This window comes from Gavialis gangeticus, unplaced genomic scaffold, assembly GCF_001723915.1.
Source record: "Gavialis gangeticus isolate Ggan-Ray unplaced genomic scaffold, GavGan_comp1, whole genome shotgun sequence".
NCBI classification, from domain to species: Eukaryota; Metazoa; Chordata; order Crocodylia; family Gavialidae; genus Gavialis; species Gavialis gangeticus.
The window spans coordinates 66,059,466-66,066,127 of NW_017728992.1; the positions used below are offsets into that span (position 1 = coordinate 66,059,466).

Genomic DNA, 6,662 nt, shown 5'->3' on the forward strand with positions numbered 1-6,662 from the left:
GGAGCAGGTGGGGCTGGGGGAGCAGGGAGGGTTGGGGGGCCGGCAGGGGTCCCCCCATGGTCCGCTCCCCCTACTTACCAGCTCGGAGTCAGCTGCAGCTCCCTGCTGCAGCCACTGAGGACTGCCCAAATCATCAAAGCTCTCCAAATCTTTTCTGAAGATTCAGAGAGCTTTGAATCGATTCAGACCTTGTAACTGGTCCCGATTCAATTCAGATTCAGAGATTTTGCCACCAAATCAGGCCAAATCTCCTCCAAATAGAATCACCACCCAAAGCTTCGCACAGCCCTAATATAAAACTGGCTGGAGTACCAGTCTCGGAGGGTAGTAATCAATGGCTGGATGTCTAATTGTCAGCTGGTATCAAGTAGAGTGCCTCAAAGGCCAGTGGCTTTGGGGGACTGTTAGCACTAGTCTAGGCCACAAAGGCTTGCTCTGTGTCACAACCCTGAAGCACTGCCCTCTGCTTTCCCTGGATATTGCCTGGCAAGGTCCCACCTTGCCCTGCCCTATCTGCAGTCTCAGTGGCCCCCATCACCTCTGAGTCATTGCCATCAGAGTCTGGATATGTTCTTTGTTGATATCATCGATCCGAAAGAGCACTGTGACCTGAGCAGCACTTGGAATATGAACCTTGCCTTCTCTTTCTAATCCTCTCTCCCTTCCCTACCTTATTTCTTCCCTTTCTGCTTTTCCTCCAGCTAGTTTTGTTGGCCACTTGTTTCCCTTGGAACAACACTGAGATCCCAGGATCAGAGGAGCAGCAACACTCTGGGTTTGGGCTGCCTCTGGCTCATCTCCTCATACCATGAGCACTGCCACACTGCAGCGTTTGCAGGAGGCGATAGTAAAGTGGCTGAGCACGCCTGCCTTGGACCCCATACTACACAAGGTAGGACCCTCAGCTCACCTCTCTGGCCTCTAGGAAGTGAAAAAATTTGGGCCTGACTAACCTGATTTAATCTACAGCTGGGCTGGTGGTTGGATTGAGATGGGATGGGATCAAGGTTTGTTTTACAGTGTTCGGAGCAAGTATTTTGATGAGTCATTGACTCCAGTAAGATGTTTAACATACCACATAGCTTAAATGTGAAAGAACCTGAAAGGCTAAAGGGAAGTGGGTGGTAATTCCCTTTTTCCTCCTCTGAAATTCTCTAATCAGGGAGGTTTGAATTCTCTAATCCCAAGAGGCTCTGAGATCTACCGGTGGATCAAGATCCACTGGTTGGTGATCACCGCTGTAAAAGAACAGTAAATTAAATCAAGCTCCGATTACATGCTGTTAGAACTATACAATCAGGTGGACCTGCAGAAATGGGGGCCTGGGCAGCAGAAGATTCTGGTTTTTAAAAAAATTGCTGCATGACATATATCCATAGTGCTCTCGCTCTCTCTTTGCCATATTTACTAGAGAAAGCAAAATCAAAGATATGGACCTAGGATTTCAAGTGGAACATAGTGTGGCTTGTGATGGTCCTCAGTTCCTGTTGAAGTTTCTTCTAGACTTGGACTGACATCTGGAAAAATGTTTTCTTATCACATGAGATTTACCCTCCTGGTGAAATGCTCCACCATGCCAAAGGAAAAAACTTCCCAAACTGCAGTCCTCATTTCTGAGCTTTAGTCTAAGCTCCTACAAACTCAAGTCCAGTGGTTCCCAAACCTTTTCAGGTTGCAATTGCATTTTGATAATTTCATATGACCCCATCCAGCAGCGAGAGGGTTAGAAAGAGAAGCCAAGGTTTATATTCAGAGTGCTGTTTGGGACACAGTGTTCTACTGGGTAGATAACAACCTGGTCAAAAAGAACTGGTCTAAAGTGAAGGCCCCAGGGGGAGGGCAGCAGGGCAGGGGGGCCTGAGCCTGCAGCCACCAGGATGCATTTGCCCCCACCCCACCGGCTCTGTGGCGGAGGGGGAACCAGACTCCATGCTTCGTTCCAGCTGCAGCAGCTGCTGCTTCCCACAGGCGGCAACTTGTTGCTCGGGCACTTCTGCAAAGGGTAGGAGGCAATAGACCTGGGTTCCTGACCCCCTCTGACAGGCGGGGTGGGGGGGCACAGGGTTGTGGGTGGGGAGTGAGTGGCACAAACAGGGCTGCAGGGGCTGTGGGTCAGGAGTGAGGGGCAATGGCCTGGGCAGGGCACTGGCATATCAGGGTTGCTCAATGCCACAAAGCAGTGTTGGGGGAACAGCTGCAGCAGACCCGCATCCTGGTGAGTGAAATAAGCAGGGGGAGCTCTGATTTTCCATGATAAGAACCCCAAAATAAAACACCAAAATGTATAGGTATTTAGAATGTATTTTATTATAGTGTTTGAGGCACTGGTAGGCTTCCAAATTGCTTTAAAATAGCAATTATATCAATAAAACATTGTGTTCAACTGCTACCTATATAGTGGCATTTCAATTTAATTGTGGAAATACATGGATTTGGAGATTTGAATCAGAAAAATTGCAATTTGTAACCAGAGAATCTGTGATTTTTCAACAGAGAAAAGCAGGATCCCAGCATGCATCATACCCTACTTCCTGCTGTCAAAGCAAGTCTTGTCATCTTTATCCCTAAGCTATTTTTCTCTTGTATGCAACATTTAATGATAAACTACAAAGCCATCTGCATAGTTTTACAGTAACAGACTTTAGGTCTGTATCTCCCTCTTCAGTGTCATACTTTAACTTTCTATCTATCTATCCTTCTTCTAAAAAAAAATCCTGGTTGAGTTAAGAACAATACAACAGTTGCTACCAATCCAAATGTATTTGCAGAATATACATTCTGCTTTCCCCAGTTCTATGGGAACTTGTCTCACATTGGTACATGCAACACCCCTTAATAGTACATTGGAGATTCCCCAGTTCATAAAAGGAGTGTGCTTTGAAAAAAAAAAACTGTGTGAAAACAGCAAAGACATAATATTGATGAACTAGCTTCTTCAACCTTTTACCCCAAAAAACTTATCTACCTAGTTGCATCAGTCTGATTCTTTTGGTGAATACACACATTTTGGAGTGAGAGCGCGCACATACAAGAAGTCATACTGGTATACCTTCTTATTCTGGATATCTAGTTAAAGCAGGGAACTACAGAAGTATGACTGCTGATAGATTTACTCATGTGGAAACCCTGATCTCGTCAAGCTAACTTTCTTCATAATCCTTTAAAAACACTTAGTTCCATTTTGTAAATATTCATGGAGGTTGTTACAGTTGAAAGAGGAAGCATCTCATTCCAGGTTTCTGTTTGTTTCCCTTTTGTGGGATATCCAGTGTGCCCACACAACTACAGCAGGTGGATAAATCAAAGCAAATTTTTAACATTAACTCCATGTCAGCGGCCAGGAACCTTTAACAAGCTTCTGGCTAAAACAGCCTGGCTCAAGTCCTACATGGGCCAGGTGGTTCAGTGGCATGTTGGAGAAGAGGGTGGAGGGTCCCTTCACTCATGCCAGGGCTATGCAGCTAGGAACTGTGCCTGCACCACTGCTGCTACTCCTTGCACCCACTCCCTAGCTGGGAAGCAACCACCAGTTTCCAGCTGGTGGGTTGCTCTACCAGAGCTGGACGGCTGCAAACTTTGCAGTGTGAGCACAGCTGGAAGCTCCTCACTAGCTGGAATCTGCACCCACACCACAGGCAGAGGGAGGACAGGGCTGGGAGAAGTCATGGAAAGCTGCTTACTGCTACAGGTAAACTCAGCATAGGAGTAAACTTAACTTTACCCTTCTGTCTGTCCTGTTTATTTATACTGATATAGTGGGTTATCCATGCCAAAATAGGGAGTTTACAGAGGTCTGAGTGCTGGTGAGTTTACCCGTGTAGGTGCCCTGAGCATGTCAAGCTAATCCTTCTCTCATTCTTTTTCAAAAGATGAATTCAGTTCTATTACTTAAGCATTCATTGAGTTTGTAAAAAGGGTTTTGTTCCTTTGTTTCCATTTTGTGGACCACCAAGTCAGCCTATGCAATTACAGCAGACCGTAAAGTTTAAAATAAAAGTCTAGCATCACTCTGCATTATTCTAGGTATAAAGGTCACTTAACTGAAATAGGCTGTTGAATAATTATTTCAGCCTCACTGCAACGGGTCTGTGCTGACACATGTCAACACTTATTTTTATGGGCAACATAAATTTCTCCTGCAAAATATTAGTCGCAATTTTATAGAAATATCTGATAAAACAATTTTAAATCGCTATGTTAGTCTCTCTTTTTGTAAAAGCCCATTGCAACTTTTGGACTAGCTTTCAACTTGATCTTTTCTCCCAGAGGAGCTACTGGATTTGTCATCATGCTGAGCTCTTGAAGTAATAGCAAGGGTGACTGGTACCTCCTGAGTCTGGGGGGCAGCATAATTTGTGGGTGGGACCCGGGGTAGGCCAAAAGCCCCATATCCACTCCTGTACTTCTGTGCCATGGCTTAGTGCCCCCCCCCCCCCCAAACATGCTGCCAGCCCATGCAGCAAAAATCTGCCCCAGTTCTGGGGGCCAATCTTGGGGGGGCATGTGCCCCCCATCCCATCCCGTCCCTCCCCTACCAGTTGCCTGTGAGTAACAGGATTGTGTTTCTGTTTGGTTTCAGATTAAACTTCTTTCTGCAACTCCTGGGAAGGTTGCATGTGAAATGAAAGTTGAGGAGCAGCACACAAACAGGGCTGGCACACTGCACGGAGGCTTGGCTGCCACCCTGGTAGATGTTGTGTCAACAGTAGCCTTGATTAACACAGAAAGAGGAGAACCAGGGGTCAGTGTGGACATGAACATAACATATGTATTGAACATGCTTGCTGCAAGAGGTTAAGTCTTCACTGCTGTCACCTTTCACCAATAGGACCTAGAGACCCCTTTGTTGTAGGAGGATCACGGGTGGCTGTGAAAGACTTAGTTCTACTGAATTCAACCCAGATCTGGTTTAGGGAAAACTTCAGGTAACTGTGATACTATTTTGAGGTGGTCTTTTAATTACAAGTTTAGTTTATGGCTCAGCTTTAGTGACAAAGTCCTGATTCTGGAGTCTTTTCATGCATTAAATTTCAAACCTGAAAAACAAGTTCTTCCTGAGGGTAGGAAGTAATATGTAGGTACAAGGGGTTAATCTGGGCTCAACTGGTTCCTTCTCTTGCATGGATGCTTTGACAAACAGGTCTCTGATCCAGGAGCCATAGGATTTGAGTTTAACCTATTAAGTAGGCCACCTTGTATAAAGCCCTTAAGTAATGACATACGTCTACCTTGCTGTACAGACTTTGTTCCTCCTAGTCTCCCACCCTCTCCAACTTTATTGTTCGGCAGGGCTGGATGTTTTTAAGTGTGTATAGAAGCACCTATTTTTTTTTCCTTAGAGGAGCTGCCTTATGTGCAAAAGTGAAGCCAAATCAAGAAAGTTATGAGAAAAGTCTAAATTCAAGTGAGACTTCTCTCAGAGTGGGAGAAAATTATTAAGTCATTAAAATCTGATGAGTAGCTTCTGTCTTGTTAAGGTTCACAGCTCCCAAGAGACAGAGCTCCAATTGCAATTTGCAACTAGGCTAGTTTATAGAAGACTTAGGAGATACTGGGGCAAAATGGGACTAGGCACTGACCTGTCAGTGTATAATTTAATACCCGTTGTTTTGTTTCCAAGAAGACTAGAAAGCTGCCCCCTCCCCCCTTTGTTTTATCAGGGAGATGCGGTATCAATGGTAAACTTCTGTTCAAAATGGGTAAAGCAGGAGCTCTGCCAACTGATGCTGTCTCTGGAGAGGTGGGGATTTGGGCCTGGACACTTGTCTAAGAAGGCATGGGGGGGTGGGGATGGTGACTCTAGCATGTTTATTTTAAATGGATGAATGTTCTCTGGTTTGCAACGTGTGTATAAACCCTTACCTGTTCATTCTCTTTCCTTCAAGGTACATATCAGCTCCTAAGATGGGAGAAGAGATACTGATTACTGGTCAGGTTGTGAAGCAAGGAAGAAGAATTGCTTTCACCACCGCAGATTTAACAAACAAAGCAACAGGAAAGATAGTAGCACAAGGCAGACACACAAAGTACCTGGGACCTTAGTAGAAGGAAATGATCTGTAGAGAGAGAAAGCTTTGCCTTAAGAAATCCAGTCTTCTGTTTTAAGGTATAACTGAAGGCTATTAGATGGCCTATATTAAATGGGTTTGGTCTCAGATCCGGTACTAATTGGCACTAATTTTCAGCTAATTGTAGTCCTTGACTACTCTGCCTGAAAGCTGGAGTTTGATCTGCCATTTTTGTGTCTGAAGAGAATAAAGCAAATCTTTCAAATCAGAATTCAGCCCTGCTGGCAGGGCAGCATAGGGAAGCTAATTTTTTGGTGTCCATGCCATGCATGTCATGAAACACGTCCTTGTCTCCAAAGCTGTCAGTTAATCACCTTTCACATGTCAAATTCAGTATTAGACTGCTTTTTGTTTTGTACAACAGAATGGGATTTAAAGTAACATCATAAAGGAACAGATCAGGCACAGGTGATAATTCTGATTTAAATTCTGAATCAGAAGGAAGAATATGTTGCAAAAAGAAAAAGCAAACAAACATGCTTTACCTTCTATTTTTACCACGAAATTCAATGGTTATTAAAAAAAAAGTCTGTCAGGTACTGTAAATGGGATTTTCACATTATTTATTAAAAATCAGTTTAGCTTAATGAACAC

The 6,662-nt window shown here is 44.3% G+C and overlaps 1 long non-coding RNA gene across 1 annotated transcript; it reads left to right on the top strand.

The window, feature by feature from the left end:
- Positions 1 to 4,931: 4,931 nt before the first annotated feature.
- On the top strand, positions 4,932 to 6,273 carry LOC109302215. The gene is made up of 2 exons (XR_002098725.1): positions 4,932 to 5,740; positions 5,886 to 6,273. It is a non-coding gene; the product is annotated as an uncharacterized LOC109302215 (long non-coding RNA).
- The last annotated feature ends 389 nt before the right edge of the window (positions 6,274 to 6,662 follow it).